At 38.9% G+C, this 23,374-nt stretch overlaps 1 long non-coding RNA gene across 3 annotated transcripts in view; it reads left to right on the top strand.

Annotated features, from left to right (window-relative positions):
• The first annotated feature begins 2,541 nt into the window (after positions 1-2,541).
• The window catches only part of LOC144671754 (uncharacterized), a 33,428-nt gene continuing 12,595 nt past the window's right edge, over positions 2,542-23,374 (top strand). For 2 of the 3 annotated variants that reach the window (XR_013574003.1, XR_013574002.1), the window contains exons 1-3: positions 2,542-2,947; positions 4,490-4,522; positions 5,579-5,669. This is a non-coding gene — a long non-coding RNA (uncharacterized LOC144671754). Of the gene's footprint in view, positions 2,948-4,489; positions 4,523-5,578; positions 6,438-23,374 lie in introns of those variants that run through there. The other variant, XR_013574001.1, reaches the window with a different exon arrangement.

Genomic DNA, 23,374 nt, shown 5'->3' with positions numbered 1-23,374 from the left:
TCTTCATTCCCATTCCTAAAAAAGTATCCATCATTTATTTAAAAAGTATCCATCATTTGTTTTTCCCCTATTGTGATTTCCAGGCCAACTCAGCGGAAATCTTTTGCTTTGTAATGCAATTTTTGTTCTGAAACAGTGAACTAAATCTTCTAACTTTTCCAGTAGAAATTTGCACATTGCACTTTTATGCACAAAAATTATGTCAGGTAAAACACTTGCTTTAAAAACTGTTAGTATAAGGAATGGCCTTATTTTTAACCTATTGAAGGTGGAACATTTGGTTTGATATCTTCCACCAGATTATATCTTTGCTTTGTGAAAATTTTCCAAGGACGGCCCTAAATATTTCTAAGGAATAGCTGAAGGAAAGAATATTCACCTGCACTTTACCCAATATGATGCCACTAGTTAAGTGAAAGTTCATTACTAAAGCTGATGACACAACTGGCACCCAAATAGAAAGTGGTTGAATAATTTACTGGTCATAGTTAGGCGCTGCTATCTCTCCTGAATAGAATTGACTTTAGTAACAAACATTTTTTACTGTACTGGTTACATAAAGTCAGGAAGGGGATATGTAATTTTGAGTAAGGTACCCTTTGGAGAGGAGGAGGAGTGAAGAACAGCTAATTTACCTGAAGTAGGTGATGGTAGAAGATGCTTTAGGCCAAATTCCTTGGGCATGTAATAAGAAATCATGATCTAGAAAGACTGATGCTGTTGGAAAAGGTTGATGGTAAAAGAGGTCGAGATAGACAAAGAAGTATCTTTTTAACAGCCGCGCAAACTGGGTGAATGTACCTCTAACAAAGATGATCCACGCCACCAGAGCAAGATTAGCATTGGAGGTCCATGGGTCGCCAACACCCTCTCAGGGCATGGTACCTGAAGAGAGAGAGAGAGATCTCCAAGTAGCTGTTTAGAAATGCAGTGACTACCCTGCTTCAGAAACATTCTTTGACAACCAGTTAAAAGTGCCATTCTGCAGTAAGCTCTTCAAGTGAGGCAGGGTGCCTATAAAACAGGCCTCTACCCTGATCACCGTCTTATGTAACCATTATCGGTCTTTTCACTTTGCATCTTCCTGCAAGAGGCAATTCCTGTTGCATTTAGATTGTCACATAGGTGCGTACACATCTAGCTTTTGTTACCTAGAATATTTTAGACAGCATCGGGTATGTAGGAAATGTCATTCAGAACTGCAAGGTTAGTTATGAAGGATTGGAGAAGGTGACAGTGAAGGGCATGACTGAGATTTGTTGATTAGATACAGGATAAATTTAACTGAGCTAGTTTTAAAACTATGGGAGTGGCAAAGCTTCAGTTAGCAAGTGCACAATGTACTCCACAACAGTGTCTCGGAATGGTAGAGCATAAATCTGGACAATTGGTTTCCTAAAGGCAATCTTCTATGCTTAGTCATGCCATCTTGGAAAGAGTGAGGGGATGTAGGGAAAAATAGAGTGGAGATTACATGTTTCTTCACTTTCTGGGAGAAACTGAAAATTAGAGGTCAAGTTGCCTTATGCAAATCTGAGCGACTAGTGACTAAGTGATACTGGCTCAAGTTTCAGAACAAGTCACTTGCTGTCTCTTCCTTTCAATTTTGGTTGGTGACTATTGCATTGTGTGCAACAATTATTTCAAAATAGAGTTGAAAAATATAAATCGCTTTTTACAAAGAAGACTTTCTGAGTTAGGCGAGCTTTGACCATGGAAACCTTACTTTTTAAAAATAAGGTTAACTATTGAGAGGAGATGGCATTGTGTCAAGAAATGATGCAACACATTAATACAAAACTGATAACTATAAACTCAGATTTAGAAATGTAGCAGTTGGTTGCTTTAGTGGCAGCATATTCAGACTTCAATCTTCTAATTGGATGTTCAGTTTCATTTGTTGAGAAATAGGCTTGTGGTGACCATTACTGTCTATCAGTCCCACAAATGTGTTAGTTTTTGGTATGTTTGCCTTTGGTTGAATGTAAAATTGCGTGGCTCTGTTCTAACTTGTATTTCTGAAAATGTTCGATTGGATATACGAAAGAAAATGCAGAGTTTTTTTATGTTGGAGAGCTTTAAAAATGAAAGCTCCATTGCATTTCACCCTGACACATGATTTTGTGATTGTACAGCAAGAGCAATGTTTCTCTTTGACCTTGCATAAATCCTTTGGTGTTCAACACCTTCTAGTAGTTTTGTGTTGTGTTATTTTGTTTTTCAATCTTTGGGTGAAAGGGGGTAGGGTGTGCATTCAGCCTCCTCTGTCTCCCCTTGATTAAAAAAAATGTAGTTTTGCATTGGCAGCAGCAGATTCACCAAGCAGCATGGTGCCACTGCTTATTTTAACACCATTTTAGAGGGGGGAAATCAGAAAAATTAAAACAAAAACATTGAAGTAAGCATTTGATTGCACATATTTTCTAAATATGGTGAGAAAAAAGAAAGCAGATGTTTAAAAATTGACCCTGTGCCAAGGAGCTACAGAGGAAGAAAATCTAGGTCGGCAGTTTACTGTACTAACCAGGATAGCAGCCACTTGGCAAGGTTACAAGGCAGTCAGAGACGTTAGCTTTGGCGCAATTTTAATACATGCAAATACAAATTTTTTATTCTTCAACAACAAATCCCCCAGACTTGAGACTTTGCACATGTTTTCCTTAGGCATAGAGGCTTACACTGAATTTTTTTCAGATTTTTCCCTGCCCTAGAATATGTGCAATTTGAGTGTAGAAAGTTGCGCAGGGGGAACTGAGCAGTCTTTTTTTTCACCCTTTACAATTGCTCAGAGGTTGTGCTAAGGATTTTAGGTAGGAAGGTTTCTGGGGGGCGAATCAGGAACAAAAAAAGGTTCGAATTTGCCAGGTAGACTTTTCCGAGGTGGGGAAAATGCTTTTCAATGATTTTTGGCTTTGAAATGTTGGAGCTCGACGAGGTTACAGGCAGAGTGAGTTGTTTTTTATATCAGAGTCTTTTGGTAGTGGTCACAGTGCATGCTCAGGGCCATCCGCATCAGGGTTTAAGAAGGGGGAAAAAGGCTATTTTCGGGTTCGAAAATAATTTCTTTTTGCCATGTTTATGATTTTTGATCTATAAAGTAGATTATCTGTACGAAAAGAAGTGTAATTTTTCACTAATTGATAATTTTTCAGGCTTTTTCGGATCCTCACTGTTTTTGCACCCTTACTGTGCAGCCTGATGCAACTCACTAGCTCCATTGCTGCTGACGTTTCAAGATTTTTTTTTCCGAAAATATTCAGAATAATTCATAGGGGGTTTATTGTAGCAGATTAATGAAAAAACATAGTATTAGGAGGAAGAAAATTACTTTTTATTACAGTATTTTATTTGAATGACTTCTGGAAAAAAACCTTGATTTTTGGAAAAAAGCATAATTAATTTTCGTTCAATTAAATTATAATTAATATCCGTTTTGGATGCATTTGTAAATTCAGTTACAAACATAACATTAATATAGGCCTAAAATGTAGAGTTTTTTAACAAGAAAAATTGCGGCTTAGGGTGTAAGGCAAAAATCAAGTAGGAACAGATTTCTGATATATGCAAGGAAAAGCATAGTTTAGGACCGATAAATAGATATCGCTTTTCTAAAACAGTCGTTTAATGTTGGAAATGAGGTAAAAATTGCAGAATTTTGTTAGGGCGTGGCAATCCCTTAAATACTGTATTATAACCTTTAGATTTGTACTGTAGGAATGTTATTTTACAAGTAGCTTTGCCTACAGTACCTGCATAAATATTTTTTGATCGATTTTGAGAGAATGATTTTTTGCTTTTCCCCCAATTTAGTATTTTCTAATTTTCTCCAAAAAGAATCTCATTTTCGAAGCTTTTTTTTGTATTTATTCTTAAGTAACGATTATAAACAGCTGAATAATTGCAATCGCCTGACCAGTAGTCACTTAAAGTTCTTTTTGAGGTGTTTTTGAAGCTATATTTTTGGCTGGACTATTGGATGCATAAAGTGACTTATGATAAGGCAGACATTTGCTGAACCGCCATTTTGTCTAAAGCAGCAGATCTGCCAGGTTCAGCAGACCTCTAGCTGTACCCTGTTAATGCACAAGATTAGTACGTTGCTTTATAGTCGTTATTTTTTAATTTGTTAGTTTTTTTTCCGATTTTAATCCTAGAAGTCGCCCTTGTCCGATTCCTTTATGTTTCACTATTGGGGTATTTTTCGTATTGGTTCAATTTATTTTGAATAGAAAAATTGTCTGATTAATTGATAAATGTCGGCGAATAACTATACTCAAATTTATTTGTTGTTTTTTTTCTCTGTTTTGTTTCGATAGGTGAAAAGGTATAACTGTGCCTGGTTTTTATATTCGATTTGTGCGCATGGTGCTTAAAGTTCATTTTAACCTGAATTCTTGATTTTAGTATTTCAAATGACTTTTAGGTACAAAATTGTTGAAAAGTAACAGCTGTTTTTCTTTTCTTTACCCCCCCCCCTCTCCCACTGCAGCGCTCTGCAGGACTTTACTATTTGAATATACAGGTGGGTCTGCTCTATCTTTCTCTTAATAGCAATTTGTAAAATAAAGTGAAAAATAGTTAATATTTACCAATATTCGTTTTTTTCCGTATTTGCAGTGACAATTGGTGCCGTTTTGTGATCATTGTAAAACCAGGATCATCTTTTGAATGCAGTATTTTTCCCCCTTGTCATGATATCCTATCACTTATGTTAGTCTTTAATTAGAATTGTTCAGTATAATTCTTATTTAAACCAATACACTATTTATACTCAAGGAATTGTTTTCTAACCTGTTGTAATATTTGTTGCTCAATCTGGCCATTTATATCAATGTTCATTTTGTTTTTAAATCCTGTGGTTCACAAATCTTAACCATCAAAGTCTGTTAATCTAATGAGAAATTCTAACTCCCTATGAACATTCACAGGCTTGTTCAACCGGTAACACTTGATGAACTTAAAAAAAACTCTCGTATACATCCTAAAAGTACAACTCTATTGACTGTTTACTGGAGAAAAAGAAATTTGAAGTTTCTTATACCTTTCGTACCCCTGAAAGGAACTGCTGGAGGGATGGTACAATCAACTCTTCTTAATAATTCAGCTTTGTGGCTGTTATATGCACAAAATTTCATGAATTTTGAATATTCACAAATGCCCGACATGCATCAAAGAAAATTGGTCCTGTATTATCAAAACCAATAAAAATCAATGTATTTCAATGCTAGTTATCCACCACATCATTCTGGTCTCAAGGCTGTCCCAAACAATCCATGTTTATTTTTCTTTGCCTTGAATTTTTATATAAACTCTGCTGTGTATTCCATATCCAAAATAGGATTTTATCATTACCCACTAATCTGCTTTTGACGAAATCTTCTCATTGGTCATCAAAGTTTTGAAGTGATGAGACTGATGTTTGCTGAAGTTTTGAAATCAGCAATTGACTTTGTTTACATTGCTTGCCTTTTTCTGCTCATCACATTTAAGTACTACAGCAACATTTTGTGTGCTGCAACATATAGAGCATATATGTGTGAAATTATGTGTATACATGCATCACTTCCTTCTCTTCCAGTCCTTCAACATGAGCGAGACAGCCTGGGGACACTGCCTGCACCAACTACTCACGATTGCAGCTGTGAGGGGGCTGCTGGGCTCACTGCAAGGTGGGGAGCTAGTCCCACTGAGGATTTCCATTTATTTTGAATAAACATGCCTCCACTTGTTGTGATCATTGCTCTTTGTAGTATTAGAGCATTACGATTTTGAAGACTCTTCATAACTATTTTCTAGTATGTTAATTCTTAGAAAGAAACCCCCTGAAACACCATGTAGGGAGGAAAAACAAAGCAACAGCAAAACCCAATCTGTTAACAGTTTGCGGTTAGGAATGGAAACCCTGTAACTTTGGGGTTGGTGGGTGTATGAGATAAGGGAAGGAACTTACTGAACTTTCCAAAGTATTTGGGAATATTCTGGTAATGTCATTCCAAGATGCTCAAAGTTGTAAGGGGATGTTTCTGCAGTAACAATGATGGCAATGTAAGTTTCTTTTTGTGTGCTTTACATAGTGTACAAATTTTTCACTGACTCCCACTTTTCATGTAGTTATTTCCAGTGGATAGCAGTTACCAATAAATCCAGATTACAGTGTTTTAAAAAAATGTATATAACATTCATTTTATTATGTAAATGGTGTTTGTGAAGAAATGTTACTTCAATTTAGTTTGTTTCCATAAAGAAAAATGCTTATCTTTCCTATTAACTATATTTTCTTTGAATAAGTAATCTATCTTTCAGGAGTATGAGTGACCAATTTATAAAAGGATTTGTGAATGCTTTATCTGCTTGAACATTCAACATAATTTACTGATTGCCTAGAAGTTTCACTGCCAAGCTCTGTAGGGTTATAATAAAGGTAACTTTCATCAAAATGTCCAGGTCTAAATAACATTTGCTGGAAAAGAAAAATAGATCCCAGTGATTAGCCCTGCTCTATGAAGAATTCATTCTGATGAAACTTAGTTGCCTATACTTATAGGTATGTCTTCCACTTTGGTGGGACCTCTAAGACTTGCAACCATCTTGTGTAACTGGAAAACATGGTATGCAGAACAGGGTAAGTATCAATGCTTAGCATTAGGATTTGATAGAAACAAGAATATTACAGGCTCTGCTTTATATTTTCAAAGAAAAGGAAAAAAACGAGAAAGATTTGCATTTATATTGTGTATATCATGGCCGTTGCCTCAAAGTGCTTTATAACAAATGATATAATTTTGAAGTATAGTCCCTGTTGTAGTGCAGGATTCACAGCAGCCAGTTAGTGCAAAACAAACTCCGATAAACAGAAATCTGATAATGACCAGATTATCTGTTTGTGATGTTGATTGAGGGACAAATATTGGTCAGGATACTGGGGATAACTCCCCTACTCTTCATAATAGTGCTGTGGGATCTTTTACATCCATGTGAGAGAGCAGACGGGACCTCGGTTTAACATCTCATCTGAAAGATGACAACTCTGACAGTGTGGCATTCCCCCAGTACTGCACTGGCATGTTGGCCTTGATGCATCAGTAGTAGAAAATGTCTCCTACATAATACATCCATTCGTGGTACACTAATGTTCAGGAGGCTATACCATGTGTAGTTTATGATTATAGTATGGAATTTTGAAGACCAGCCTCATTTCTCTAACCTTAATGATCATCATTAAACTTTCAACTCAAAATGTCAGCGCATCAAATTTGTTTTTCTACTGATTTAACACACAGGAGGGAATTTGAAGCTTCTGGCAGATTATTCACGGTATTTTGAAGGAGGATGATTTTTGGTGAGGTGGCCTTGAATGGTGCTATCTGCAGAACACACACATGGTCCACAAGCACCGTAATCTGTTGGAGGTGGTTCTTGAGGCAAAACTTGAAGTTAATTACACCCGGGGATTTCTGAGTTTTGTATATCTATTTTGTATATCCCTTTAATTTGAGTTACTGCATTTAGTTAATAGGAGTGAATATCATGAGTGTATTTTGAATTTTTATGCACTTGACAAGCATTCACTAACCAAAGAATGAAATTCATTGTTCTGGAGCAAACATTTTGTCTATTCTCTGTTATTTCAACTCCTAGCTCTAGCCCACAATCATTATTTGTTATTACTTGATCACGAGAACAAGCAGGTTACAGCTTCCTGGACCTGTAATTTCCCATTGAAGGGGCAAAACAATGAATTGGATTGGCTTTGTGCTTTCTATGATATTGTTCCCATCCTGCCTACCCTATCTGACCCAGCCTCTACTCAGCCTTGTACATCTCCCCTAAAAATGGAAATACAATTGAGATTGGAAACTTGCTGTATGGGTCATTGCTGGTGACATCCCTAGTCTTGCCACTCAGCAGCATTAGCATGTTGGAGTGCCAGCAATCACTATCTTCAAGGTTGAATGCAAGTGAATGAGTGATCAGTGGAGATTCACTTGCTTATCAGAAATATTGACGTTCCAAATCCTTTGCAATCAACAGGCATCCACTTCTGTTCATTCAGTAACTTCAGTTTACTGTGCAACCTGTGGCATAATGTAAATAAAAGTTAATAAGGAATAAGAAAAGGCTATTAATTAAAACAAGCTGACCTTTTAATCATAAATCTACTTCCCCTACTCTATCCCTCAATTTCTTAAGAAAATCATCAAAATGTCCCTGGAGCCCATTTTTTACTGTCTCTTTCAACAGCCTTTTCCCTGATTATGAACATATGGGAATGATTGGCAAGAAAAAACCAGCCAATCCTTCAAGCCTACCCCATACTCGTGATGCCTGGATCACCAGGACTTGACACCCATGCCCTACCTCTTCCCCCAATCTCCCACCAACCTGAAGTCATGTAATCTCTTCCTTTAAGAGACACAAAAGCATATTAGCTTTACAACAATATTGAACTTTGGATAGAAAGTTCCACCAAATTTCATTTTTACTTTGTGTTCCCTGGTTAATCCACCATTTGACCAGTTTTCTCAATCCCCAGCATGCACTTGAAAACTACATTCTATCAAATGACAGTAAATTAAATGTAATAATTATACAGAGTAGTTTATATTTTGGCGTGTTCCCTTCTAATTATAAAAGTAGTTGTGTAGCAGGAAGTCCTATCTTAGTTTGTGAGAATAAATTCCTGATCTCTCAAATATAATTATGTGGTAAACCACTATTCATCAAATAGCAATTCATCGCACTTCAAACTTAGTGTGTTTCAGGGTAAGTTGATGATTTTTTTTTAAGGTCTATGTTAAATCCAGCCCATTAGAACTGCAGAATCCTTGATGAAAACTGCCACAGAGAGAATTATTTTTTTCTAATTTAACTCGCAGATTTATTGCAAATGCCTCTAACTGTCAGGTTTATCTCTGGAAACATTACTGATTTTTATTACACAGCTACAGCAAGTTTCCTGGGTCCCTGGGCAAAATCCTGAGATGAATCTGAGAAAATAAGCCTACTATGACTATTTTGAAGTTGTTTCACTTTGATTTTAATTTTCAAAAATGCCAACTTCTTTAATTGTATTACATCTGAAAATAGAAATTCTCTTCAACTCTGATTGTATTTGCAGAATATTATATCGGGCAATCATAAAAAACATAAATAGGAACAGGAGTGGGCCATTCGACCTTTTGAGCCTGCTCTTCTATTCGATAAGATCATGGCTGATCTCCTACCTCAATTCCACCTTCCCACATTATCCCCATATCCCTTGATTCCCTTTGGATCCAAAAAACTATTGTTCTTTGCCTTGAATGTACTTAACAACTGAGCATCCACAGCTTTCATGTAGAGAATTCGAAAGATTCATAATTTTCTGGGTGAAGAAACTTCTCATTTCAGCCCTAAATACCTGACCCCTTAATCTCAGATTGTGACCCCAGTGCTTGACTGTTCAGCCAGATGAAACAGCTTCCTAGCATCTAGCCTGTCAAGTCATCCAAGAATTTTATATAAATGAGATCGCCTCTCGTTTTTCTAAAGTCTAGGGAATATAGGCTGATTGTACTTTCTTCTCAAAGGATAGCCTCCTCATCCCAGGAATCAGTCTGGTGAACCTTTGTTGCACCACCTCGAAGACAAGTGTATCCTTCCTTAGATAAGGAGACTCAAACTATACACAGCACTCCAAGTATGGTCTCACCAAGGCCCTATGCAATTGCAGTAAGACTTCTTTGCTCTTTTACTCCAATCCCTTTGTAATAAAGACTAACATACCTAATGTAATGAAGAGACCATAAATCTATTTTAATTCTCTGAAATTATTTTGTTCTTGCAGTGCAAAAGCTGTTACAGTCCTCTTGTTTCTTGTTTGCTCCTATGTATTCTGGATGAGGTTTCAGGGCTATTGAGTTTCATATGGAATGTTTTCCAGAATGTTTGTCCCGTTGGTAGCATAATGAAATCTTTCTTTTCTCATACCTATGTAGTCATTTGCTTCCTTAGATTGTCATTCCATTCTGTTCCTTAAAGTGAAAAACTTTTTTTAAATGCTGTTTTAACCTGCGAGCACAAATCTCAGCATGTTATAAGATTTGTTCTTTGTTCCTGTGCAGCCACAGCCATTTTTGTAATTAAATTTTTATACCAAGTTCTGTAGTAACAATTTGGGTTATCCACATTCAAAGCTAGTTCCTTCATCTTGATAATGTGCCATTTGCATTTGGCCAAACTTTTGAGACAGGAAGCACAGACTTGAGGAAATATGGCTGCTTTTAACAATTTGTTATGTAGCCAAAGTCACCAGTGGCTCAATCATTCCACTAAACCTTTTTTTATTTGGAACTTGCAAAGCCATTTCTAGAAGGAGTTGTACAAAGAACCAAGCTACAGTTCCATGGTCTGTCTATATATACTGAATAAAGGTCAAACCACCAGCTGTTCACAGCTATGCCTTGTTATGGCTTTAAGAACAATATATGCTGGCTGCTGTCTAACTGCTATTACCAAATCAGAAGCTTGAGACCCATGGGTGCTCCCTTTCCTCAGTTTCAGGGTGTGAAATCCAAGTTAATCTCAATTTGTGGTCAAAAGATCTTTCTCTTCAGCTGCCTGTAGACCTGCTACTCTGAGACATGGTACCAGAAAAAGCTCAAAAAAGGACTGAATTGGAGAAATTATAGTCACAGCACTGATTTGAGATATGGTCAACTTGGAGAGGCTTCTTTAGGCATATGAAACAAAGGATACAACCAACCATCCCATGAATGATAGATACACATCTAGCTGCTTCCTGAGGTCAGAGTTCAAAATCATAGTTCAGAGTAAAATCCATTAGTGCTGAATTAGTCAGAATTCACAGGCTTTATTCACATTTACCATTTTGCAAAGCAAAAGTTGCTAAAATGGGAAATTTTCCAGCAATTTAATTAATTTTTGTGTTTTTCAAGTTCTGGTTTTGCAAATTGGATGTAAAATCTTTTTTTTAACTAAATCTACACAAATTATTACAGTTTCAGGGTTTATCAGATAGTGCTGTCTTACTCTGCACAAAGGAACTCTTGCAAGTCTTCATTTTCACACTATCTAGTAAAATTGTCCGGGGTTTAATGAAATATCATTGTTACTGAAATCTGCTCATTGGAATTGGCTCAATTTTCTTTGTCAACCCTTTCGTTAGTGGAAAAAATATAATACTGTACCATGCTTTTTAGGCTATAAATCATTAATTAAATTTATTGAAAGTAAAAATGTAAAATTGATTTCATTTGATTATAGAACTTTTAACTCACGTTGAATAGAAAAATAATAAGATGCAATTCTTTGTTAATGCTCCTTGGTCTCTACTGCAAACTTATACATAGCTTAGTCTAGCCCATAGGTCCTTTGTGTGTAAACTTCTCCATGGGCTGGAGAAAAAAGAGAACTGATGAATTGAGAGGTAACATAGACTATAAAAGGATTGGTACCCCCATCACTGCCCCCCCCCACCAATCTCACCAGCCTGGTCATAAACCTCTCTCGAGCTTTTTTTTATCTGTTTCCAGGCCAGAGTCATACAATGGTTTCAGCACCAAAGGAGGCCATTCGGCCCACTGTGTTTGTGCCAGCTTTCTGCAAGAGCAACTAAGTCAATTCCATTCCCCCTGTCTTTTCCTTATAGCTCTGCAATTTTTTTTCTTTGTCAAGTTGTGAAAGCCTTGTTTCCAAGGCACCCTAATCTCGCAAACAAAACTGATTAGCTATGTGATGTGCAAGCAGCCTTACCCCACTGTTACCAAATTCTTCACCTGAATTTCTGCTGTGATGGTGCGGTTATTGTCTGCCTTGTTCTATCTCCCCATTCATCCCACTCTTTTATTCATATTTGAACACCATACCCTAGATAACTCTACATATTTTGTCTTCAAGGCCCTTGGCCTAAGTTGTTTTAATCACTTAAATCTCTTCTCTTGTTCCTTCAGTTGCTTCACTAAGTGGCTCATCCATATCAAGTTCCCCTTCTCTACTTCCACTGATTTCCTGCAGCCCATCTTCCCCTCGACCTCCCTTTCCACATTGACATCCTTTCCACCCCTTCAAACATATCACAGAGGGCCTCTGATATTGGTGAACTCTCTCAAATTGCACACTTATCACCCTTCCTATTCACTCCTTTCTTTCATGACATGCAAACTTGCACTTCATTTTCTACCTGTGGGACAAGCATTTCTGAACTTCCTCTTTAATCCCTGTCAAAATTCCATTCTTTCCAATCATTGACCTGCCATGTGTAATGGTGTTTACTGCACTTTTAGAGTGGAATTTTAACTGTGGTGTGCCATTCTCGATGGCGGAATAGCAAGTGGGCACCACTTCCGCTCTCTTTCATTTTGTTGGTTCCCACATGAAGTGCCGGTGGCATGCATGGAAAATACCTGCGATCGCATGGAGGGGGAAGCTTTCCAGTGGTGAAAACCGCTGTCAGCTCATAATACAGCAGTTACAGGTGGGCTATAAAAGAGCCTCCTGGACTAACAGGGATGCTCTTCATCGCGCCCGCAACTTTCCTGCCTAACCCCATTGCAGTTAACGTAAGACTTATTGAGAGCACAAATGTGGCACAGATGTTTTTCAAATTTAAATCTCACTTGTGAATATTTCATGTTACAATGATTTCACTTTATTCATGTGTGTATCATTGTTATTTGTTCAGACTAACTTAGGGAGCTAAACGTACTGGCACACCTTAAGGTTGGCATGCATTGATGGTTGTAGGGAAGTTAGGAACATTTCTTTGTTGTGTTTGTGCGTTCACTCTTTATTGAATGTTTATGTTAGTGTCCAATGTTGTACTCGCCTCTCTGTGGGACATTACCTAAACTTGCAGGCTCAGCTGGCCCTCCCTTCTATACATTGTAAAGGGCATTGTCCAAGGTCACTCTCAGTGGGGATAAGTGAAATGTTGTAGGCGATCTCAAAGCCCTGAAAGGATTCTGCCAGCCAGCACGCTGAGGTGGACCCACATGTGCACAGTACTGACAGCCCTTTAGGCCCTTCATTTTCTTTAGGCCCCACCACATCCAGGATGCCAGGCCCTTCCCACTTCACTCCTTCATACCCCCTACTGCACCCTCTGCTCTTCCTTAGATCTGTCTTCTACTTCTCCATGCCCCTGACCCCACTCCACACTCCCCGTCACCACTGACTCACCCTTGCTGGTCTTGAGTTCCATGCAAGCTGCCATTCTCCTGCTCCCCTCCCCTCTGTTGAGTCGTACAGTTCAACAAAGAAAACAACAGACTTCAGACACAACTACATAAAGCTGACTGTTGCACGCCTATAAATGAATGTGAACCAGGTGCCATGAGATTCTCATGCGCTACTGACCTTGTCATAAAGGTAGGACTTAATTACAGTAAGGTTTAACATAATGAGTATTCATGGCATGCAAATGTGTCACAAGCAGGAAACAGATATGGGACAGCATGAGGCCCAATCCACCACACACATGCCGCTGACTTAATCTGCATCTGAACCCGCCGTCAGGAAAGCAAAATCTCAGCTCCTATCTAATTATGTCACTTCGCATGTCATGTTTTCTGCTCTTGCAGATCCCATAAAATCCCCTCCCCCCTTTTTAGTGTGTCACTCTACTAGCTCTGAGATGGGCTGTCACCACTTGCTGTTTCTCCTGAAAGGTGCCATCTGACTCTGCAGGTTATATGATTTAAAGATTTTATAAGATCTAAAGTGCCTGGCACCTGATTTCTCTGGTACCTCACTACAAGATTTCATTTAAATGCTATTATTTACTATTCCTTCCCCAGCTAAATTTATTTTTTACTCCAAAAATATCTTGCCGAGTAGAGACATTTCTAAAATCCTTGTTTCTACCTCCGTTCACTCTTTCACTATAGTCTTATATATGATGAACCCCTTGTTCATCAATACCATTATTTCTATCCTCTTCCTTCATCTATAACTCCTCCAAAAAAGCTGTCAATATCCTGCTCCTCCAAAACCCTACTGAACCCTTTATTATAGCTGAATCTTGCTTTCCTCTCAGGTTCTAATTTGTCCATCTGCCCTACTGGTCTGACATACACTAATCTGATTTCTGCTCTGCCAAAAGCAGACATTGCTTCTATCAAAGACACTAACGTCACCCTTTTATGATTGTTGTACCTGCATGGCCTTCTTGCTGCCTTTAATGCTGTCGATCATTCTATCCACTCCAATGCCCTACAAACCCAGCCCTTGTTGTAATGATCTCCCCCGATTCTAATCATAATCTCTCTCTGTCGCAACAGTGATATATTTCCTATCCCCAAACAGTAAAGATCTCCACCTTTGGTCCTCTTCCCTTCTGTTTGCTACAGCTCGATGACAATCAGCAAGTACAGCATCAATTTCCATATTTATATTGTAATGCTCCATCTTTTCTTTTATACTTCTCTTATTTTTATGACCATGACTTGACTTTTAACTGCTTATTGGGTATTAAGTCTTGGGATGAGTCAAAAAAAAAATTCCAACTTAATACAAATGAAACTTGAAACCAGCCATTTTGGCTCTCTTTAGCCATTGCCTTTAATTCCTACAAATCTGCCATCACCCCTCAAGAATCAACCCGTGACCTCTCTGTGCTTGATCAGTCCTCATCCCTTGAACTTGTTATTGCCTCTCAAACCCATGCTCATCTTTCCAGGAACTGCATATTTGAATCACCCCAATCAGGTTTCTGTCCCTACCACCGTACCAAAACTATGCTCATCAAAGGCACAAAAGGCATCTTATATGACATAGATAAACTATCCTTTCATAACCTGTTTGCAGCCTTTGATACAGTTGACCATACCGCTTCCCTCTAATACCTCTCCACTGTTGTCCGTCTGATTGGGACTGCACTTGTCTGGTTCCATTCATATCTTTCTTTGTAACTTTAGAATCACCTGCAATGGCTTCTACTTGCCACTCCTACACAGTTACCTCTGGTGCCTACTAAAAATCCTTGGCCTCCTCCTATTTCTCATCTACATGCTGCTTCTTGGTGACATCATCCAAAAGCATACTGTCAGTTTCCACATGTACATTAGACTTGAGGCCCTAGCCAGCCTCCTACATTGTACGTTCTGTATACTTCAGGTCATCCAAACTCAGCCCTATGCTTGCTGAGCTACACAGCTCTGGTTAAGCAATGCCATGATTTTAAAATTCTCATCCTTGTTTTCAATATTACCATGACCTTGCTCCTCTCTTTTTCTGTAATCTCTTACAACCCTCCGAGATACGTGTGCTCTTCCAATTCTGTCCTTGAGCATCCTGATTTTAATCATCACCATTGGCGGCAATGTCTTTAACTGCTTTGGTCCTAGGCTTTGGAATTCCCTCTGTAAGCTTTTTCACTTATCTATCTCACACTTTCCTCCCTTAATACACTCCTTAAAATCTACCTCTGATCAAGATCTAGGTCATCTATCCTAATATCTTCTTATGCAGCTTAGTGTCAAATTTTATTCGATAGTACTCCTATGAAGCACCTTGGGACCTTTTTGTTATATTGAAGGTGCTATATAAATGCAAGTTGTCAGTTTGAGAGAGTTTGCATTGTTAATAGCTTTACAAGATTTTCTCCCTTCTATATACTTCAAGCAAATTTTTTTGGCTATTTTGTCTTGCTGCCATTTTGGAGTTCTGGCAATCTCCCTTGCAATACATTTGAGATATGACTTTTTTTGTTAATCATTTCCCTGTTTAACCGTATCTTCATTTGTGTAGCATTTTTAGTTACCTTCATAGTCTACGCAGGGCTGTTTGGGGAGTGATAATCTTAAAAAGGAGAAAGTAAACTACTTCTCAAAATATGTCAAGCATGCTAGACTCTAGTAGACCTCAATTCTGGTTTAAGGTTGCAGTGACTGCAGTTGAGCCATTACTTATGCTGTTTTAGCAATCTTTTTCAGCAGGATTTTGAAGGGTGTGACCTAGCTTACACCTGGAAGGCAATTCCACTTACAGGAAAGTCAATAATGATTTCTTTCAGACTTGGAAAGGCCTGAGGATCCACCTACCAAAGAAACTGTAACCTACTTGTGGAGAGTCTTGTGTGGGAAGGCAGTAATCGCAGCATCATTCTCTCAAAAATTCACCTAATGCTTTGTGAGCAAGTGCACAATGAGGTAGACTCCGAATCTTATACAACTCCTGAAAGTATTGACTGCCTATTTTGTATGGAACTTGAGCAATACCAGCTCTAACGCTTGGTTATCCATTCCACTCAAATGGTTAAAATACTTTAACCACTAATTGGAGCTTGTGAGCTGTATTAATTGCTTCTGAGACAGTTGCCTACTTAAGTCAAAGCAACTGACTTTTTTGCAGCAGATGAATTTTCAACTTGTCTGCATTACCTATCTTGATTCTGTTTAGATTGAAACTGATGTGAATCAAAATTCATTTAATAGAGCCATTGCCTATTGAGAATCATTCTTTGAGCTTTCTCATAAAGTACACATCTGTCATTTAAAACATAACCTAGTATGTGGTTGTATTCTGAAGTGGGTTTAGTTCACCTACTTATTGTTTTCAGCATGGACTAGGCGGAGTAACTTTTATCCTGATATGGGTAGCCACTCCAGGAAAGGCCCAGATGTTTAGAGCCCCCTAAATTACCGACCTGTTCAAAGCAGTGCTTCCCAAACTTTTGCTGGTGTGACCTCATTTTAATGCCCCAGACTTTGCATGACACAAGACTGAAAATTTGGGGGGGGTGGCGATGTCCTTCAGCTGTTGAGCGGGTGGTGGGGGGTAGTGAGGTTGAGCAGAGTGAGTGGTGTTTAAATTGCAGTTTTAAAAAAAAAACAACAATTTTTTCACAGGTGTTTTTTCCAGCAGGAACCAGGCCTCTGTTCCCCAACATTAGAAAAAAATATGAGGATTTAAAGGGGTCTCGAAGCTTTTTAGCACTCAGTCTGAGCTCTCCTCGACAGCCATTGCTGCCTTGGAGTTTGCAACCCCAAAATCTTGTCTTGTGACCCCACTGGGGGCCAGACCTACAGTTTGGAAAACCCTGGTTTAGAGACTTCTGAGCTTCCTATTAAGACTGGACAAGTCACATTGGATGTCAACATCCAAATTTATCCTTGTTGAGCCTTTATCCCTGACGAGAATGAGGATGCTACAGTGTTAGTTTACCATCTGTGGAGTTGTCTGTCGCAATTTTTGCTGTATGAAAGAGGATAGTTTGCCAAGCTGGTGGTGGCAGCATTCAAGTCTGATGCATGTGTCTGTTCCCTAACTACCTGCTGAAGTTCTGGTGGGTTTTCCAAGTCTAAATGTTCATGTAAAATAGCAGATCCTCCAACAACAGGCTGAAATGGATGAATATTAGCAACAGAAACGTTCATTTCCAAGGGACTCTGAACATGCATATGGCTTAATGATTATGTTTCCAAAGAGGATTGCACTTTCAAAAGTATGGGATGTTATTAAGCTTATTTCAACTGCAGAACTCTAGGTGTTTTCCTCTTGAAGGAAACGTGGAAGATAATCAAGTATTTTGGCCAGGAGACTGATCAGCTGCAGTGGACCTGAGAGATGCAGATTTGAATATTGGGATCTGGAATTGTTCATTTGGTCCATAAATGGAGGGTTTACTTGGAATTGACAATTTCTACCAATGTTGGAATGTGTTGATAGCAGCCAGAAATAGTCCGTTGTTTCACTAACCAGCAGAAAAGACTTCTGTATATCTTTTCCTTGGTTTCCTCTTGTAAAATGGAACTTCAGAAAGAGTTAGCAGGAAAAGTATGCTCATTCCTGTTTTTGCCTTGTGTTCTTCACATCAACCAGCTGTTCGAATACTTTTATTGGAACCTAGGAACACACCTTTGCCCACCAACTTGAGAAAAATAGCTCTTCTAATTGATGCATGCCTGTTGAGATAGCTTAGAAGAAGGGTTCAAATTCGAAATCTGTGTTTGTGGTAGATTTAAAAATGTGATCTTTCATTCCTTTGTTTCAATATTTCTATATGGATCTTGAGTATGGAGCACAGCAATTAGTGCTAGAATCTTTTGAACTTTTTGGTTATTGTGAGCTTATGCTTCTTTGAAAGGATTTCTTGACTGCACAGTTGGTAATAGATCTATTATAACTTGTTTGCTTTGCTTTTATCCACGAATTTCACTTATTTCAAGATCACATTGTTAATTTTATTCTTCTTTGCTTTCCTTCCTTCATGAAAGGGCATAGATTTTAATGTAGATATAGGACAACAGATCACCTAGAATCTAGATAACTAATGATTTCCTTTGGGAGTAAGATTTTAGACAACCTATTATTGAAAGGAAAAACAGAATTACCTGGAAAAACTCAGCAGGTCTGGCAGCATCGGTGGAGAAGAAATCAATTAATGTTTCGAGTCTTCATGACCCTTCGGCAGAACTGAGTATAGTTAGGAGAAAGGTGAAATATATTTATATTTCACTTATATTTCGCTTATATTTCACCTTTCTCCTAACTATACTCAGTTCTGCCGAAGGGTCATGAAGACTCGAAACGTTAACTGATTTCTTCTCCACCGATGCTGCCAGACCTGCTGAGTTTTTCCAGGTAATTCTGTTTTTGTTTTGGATTTCCAGCATCCGCAGTAGCTTTTAGCTTTTTGTTTTTATCTCTATTATTGAAAGGAGCTGAGTGACATAACCTATCTTCTCTCGCAGCAACTACCAGGCAAGCTAGAGATCATTGTGCTTTTGCAGTGATTACTAGAGAAAACCTATGAAGGATTTCTTCCAAGGCCATTTGCAAAGTTTTATTTTCTCATGTTTAAAGCATGTAATGATCACTTAAGCACTGCTTGTTCAACTTGATCTGAAGATGTCAAGTTCTCAACCGAAACACCACGCTACTTTGGTGTAATTTGAGTTGAACAAATTAAGATTGATGATTACATGTTTTCTCATTTGTTCAATTTTCATCTGCAGTTAAGAGATGGAACTAAATGCTATACCCTAAATGGCAAAAATCTCAATGGATAACAGGAGCAGAAAGATCTAGCAGGACAGGAATGCTGATTGCTCAACGTGGGATTGCAGTGACCCCTCCCTGACCCTGATTATCCCTGATGTGAGGTTGATCTTTCGTGTCTCCTATTTCTGTTATGAAATGTGTCCTCCAAAAACGTTAGTCTAATATATTTTTAAAAGATCGCTTGATTCATTGTGGGTGACTGTAGCATTGAAGGAGTATTTCTAAATGTCGTGCTAAACCAATGGAGTTTTACTTTTGGGAAACGTCTTTTCAACTGACTCCTTGGACTTTTTAGGATTCCTCCCAAACAATGATGTGCTCTATCTCTCTCCTCATATATTTATCTCATGGGTATAGAGGAATACCAAAAGTTATGTCATATTAAAATAGGGGATGAGGTAAACTGTGAGGAGGACAGTGGAATGGGAGGATATGTGGCAAATGTAGCTCAGTGCAGATTTATATTAATTAGGACATTTTAGGGAGGTTGAATGTAGAATAATAACATGTCCTAAATAGTCAATGGAGTAAAGGAACAGAAAATCTTAGTGGTACCGTTTCTTAAATGTGCCATTGCAGGTAGAATTCCTTAAAAAGATTAAACAGGGCTTTGAGCAGCTGCTGGCTCATTTGCATCTTGTGATTGTGTAATATGGCTGCTGGCCAGTTTGAGAGAGTATTGTTGGGAAGTTTCCTCAGGGTATGTGTTGAGGGAGAGTGTGAGATGTGAATTTTATAACAAAATAAAAATGAAAGCAAAATCTAATCTGTAACTTCAGGCTATACTTATTCTAAAACTTATGTTTTGCATTCTGCTTTGTGGCTGCTTATTTCTGTCAATGGAATAGGTGTTCCCTTGTAATTTTGATGCCTCCAGGCTTCAATTAGTTGGGTGCATTGACATAGAACTCTAGTGCTCTCTCTTCCTATTCAATATTTTGAATTGTTTCAGATATCTTCTATGAATATATTTTAATTATACAGAACAGCCTACAGAAGAGTATGATGAGTTTTTAATGTTTTGAATGAGCAGTTTTTGATTGAGGGCTATGGACTTGTGTAAACATTCAATGTTTCTGTTTGTTTCAATTCTAACTTAATTTCACACTAGGCTGCATTTTAGATGATATGCACTGGGTTATTTTTGAAATCTCCTGTAAACTCCATCATGTAACACACCTGGGTATGTTTGCATTGAGGTTCAGGTGTTCACCAATCTCACTGAGCAGCAGTTATGTGTGGTGGAAGGCTAAGTTTTTTTTGCTTTTATTTGCTACAGCATTTGTATCTTGATTGCCCTTGTACAAAAAGCAATTAAACTCAGAAGTGTTGCCAATTAATTTCTGCTTCTCCTCAATGTGAGCAGTTCAGCCTGGCTCTGCTGAAAACTGAAGTACGGCCATGTTGTATAAAACTTGTCTCTCATGACAGACAGCTTTTTCCATCAGGAGTTGCACTGAATAGATCCTTTTTACTTTTCATATTAATTCTGATTGTTCTTGTTTCCAGTGTATTTGGGCTCAATTGAAAATGTCAATTTTGTTTGGTAACGTTGTCAAGAGTTATGGAACTGAAATGGATAGAGTTGGTATAGATCAGCGATGATCTAATTGAATGGTGGAACAGGCTTGAGAGGCTGAATGGTCTCCCCTCTTCCTGGATTTTCAATTGAGGAGAGAAATCCTGGTTCACTAAGATATTTATGTCCTCAGTAGGTGATCTCTTCTTCTGCTATGCCCTGGATTACTTTCTCCTATCACTAATAACAAACCAAAGTCAGTTTCTCACCTGAAAAAAGTTTAATCTGTGATGGTTGGTTTCTGTTTGTTCTCAGTTTTACATCCACTGTTTCAACCCTGGGTTGGACACACATAGGAAGTGCTGAGTTTTTGTGAAAACTATTTTAGTTATAGACTGGAAAAAGTTCCTCTGTCATTTGAGGAATGCCCTATTAAATCTTGGCCGAGGTCGGCTGACAACAAATTAGATTGACTTTGGGTGACCTTAGCCCTCTGCTTCAAAATTTGCATCAAAGCCACAACAGACCCCCACAGCAGTTACCTTAAGTCACTGCATGATTCCTTTTTTGTCATGCAAATTGCTCAACACAATGACATGATCCAATTATAGTCATGAGGATATCCAAGCTATATTCTTCAAACTTGCAGACAAGATCTGGGGCCCATTTGATTAAGCAAACCTGTATATCCAAATGTAATATTAAAGAGTGGAAACAGGCCAGCTATGGCTGGATCATGTACCAGGGCAAGGAAATACAGATACTGCAGAATGCCCCAAGACAAGTCACACATTGCCCTTAAGTGACCTGTGATTGACAGTTGCAATTGAGTCTGGTATTCAGGTAGTTTTATTACCTATCCTCTCCTTAGTCTGCATCTAGTCACTGTGAGGCTCTTAGATTTAAACCACTTTCCTCATTTCTTCCCTCAACTATACTTGGATAGTCACTGTGTACGAATTGCTTATGAAGCTTGTACCACAGTAAGGCATGGTATATTTGTGAACCAGTGCATACTACACTGGAGAGACCGTATAACCGCTGTACTTTAATACTAGAGAAAATTCAATAAACAACGTTGCTCTATAGGTGTACCAGTGCTTTGTGCTGTGAAATGACAGTGAATGGGGATTTTGACTGGTGATTCCCAGCTCTATGAACCTGGAATAGCCGAATCAGAGTGAAATGCGGCTATGTGGAGAGGAGAAGTAATTTATTTTGGGGAAACCAGGTGGTTTCCAGTCTACAACTTTTTTGGTAGGATTGGAGGCAAGTTGCAATAACTGGTTATTTTTCAAATGCTGCACCTGTGTTTTGCCTTTAGAGCATGTATGGATTAGAGAGTGGTTGTTGTTGTTCTATGTGATTCAGGTTAAACTTAGTAGAATGTGTTTGCTAACTGATATCATCAATTTAATTGTAATTATTTGGTAGTGGGCATGGAAGAGACCCCTCTCGGCTAGCCCAGTTTTACAATGTGGCACAGTGGAAGTTCCTGCCCCCATTACTGTGGATGTTTAGGAAGAGTCTGAGCAGGTCCAAGATCTCCACAAGGCATCTCCACACCAAGAGCAGACAGGAAAATAATATGCCTGTCAACCCAGGTCATTTTTGGGTGGTTCCTAGTTCCATTTTTTTATTAATTTATGGGATGTGGGTGTCACTGGCTAGGGCAGCATTTATTGCCCATCCTTAATAGCCCTTGAAAAGGTGGTGGTGAGCTGCCATTTTGAACCGCTGCAGTCCATGTGGTGTAGGTATACCCACGGTGCTGTTAGTGAGGGAGTTCTAGGATTTTGGCCCAGTGACAGTGAAGGAATGGCAGTGTAATTCTAAGTCAGGACGATGAGTGGCTTGGAGGGGAATTTCCAGTTGGTGGTATTCCCATGTCTGCTGCCCTTGTCCTTCTAGATGGTAGCAGTCATGTGTTTGGAAGATGCTGTCTAAGGAGGCTTGGTGAGTAGCTGCAGTGCATCTTGTAGATGGTTCACACCGCTGCCACTGTGTGTCGGTGGTGGAGGGAGTGAATGTTTGTGGATGTGGTGCCAATCAAGAAGGCTGCTTTGTCCTGGATGGTGTTGAACTTTTTGAGTATTGTTGGAGCTGCACTCATCCGAGCAAGTGGAGAGTATTCTATCACACTTGTGCCTTGTAGATGATGGACAGGCTTTTGGGGAGGCAGGAGGTGAGACTCTGACCTCCCCCCCACCCCCTTGTAGCCACAGTATTTATATGGCTAGTCCAGTTCAGTTTCTGGTGCAAGGTGGCTGCAAATGCTCCAGCCTTGTCTTTCGCTCTGTGCTGGGCTCCCTCATCATTGAGAATGGGGATACTTGTGGAGCCTGCTCCTCCAGTGAGTTGTTTAATTGTCCACCTCCATTCATGATTGGATGTGGCAGGACTGCAGAGCTTAGATCTGATCTGTTGGCTGTGGAATCTCTTAGCTTTGCATTTCACATGCTGCTTCCGCTGTTTGGCATGCAAGTAATCACGTGTTTTAGCTTCACCAGGTGGACACTTCATTTTTAGGTATACTGCTCCTGGCATGCCCTTCTGCACTCTTCTTTGGACCAAGGTTGATCCCTCGGCTTTGATGGTAATGATAGAGTGGGGGTAAGTCGAGCCATGTGGCTACAGATTGTGGTTGTATACAATGCTGCTGCTGATGGTCCACAGCATCTCATGGATGGCCAGTTTTGAGTTGCTAGATCTGATTGAAATCTATCCCATTAGCGGGATGGTAACATGATGGAGGGTATCTCAATGTGAAGCTGGGACAGTGGTCACTCCTACCAATGCTATCATGAACAGATTCAGCTGTGACAGGTAGATTGGTGAGGACTAAGTCAAGTA

The sequence above is a fragment of the Cetorhinus maximus genome, chromosome 34 (genome assembly GCF_964194155.1).
Source record: "Cetorhinus maximus chromosome 34, sCetMax3.hap1.1, whole genome shotgun sequence".
Lineage (NCBI taxonomy): Eukaryota > Metazoa > Chordata > Chondrichthyes > Lamniformes > Cetorhinidae > Cetorhinus > Cetorhinus maximus.
Note: the sequence above shows the minus strand (reverse complement) of the source record. Positions and strands in the feature narration are given on the sequence as shown.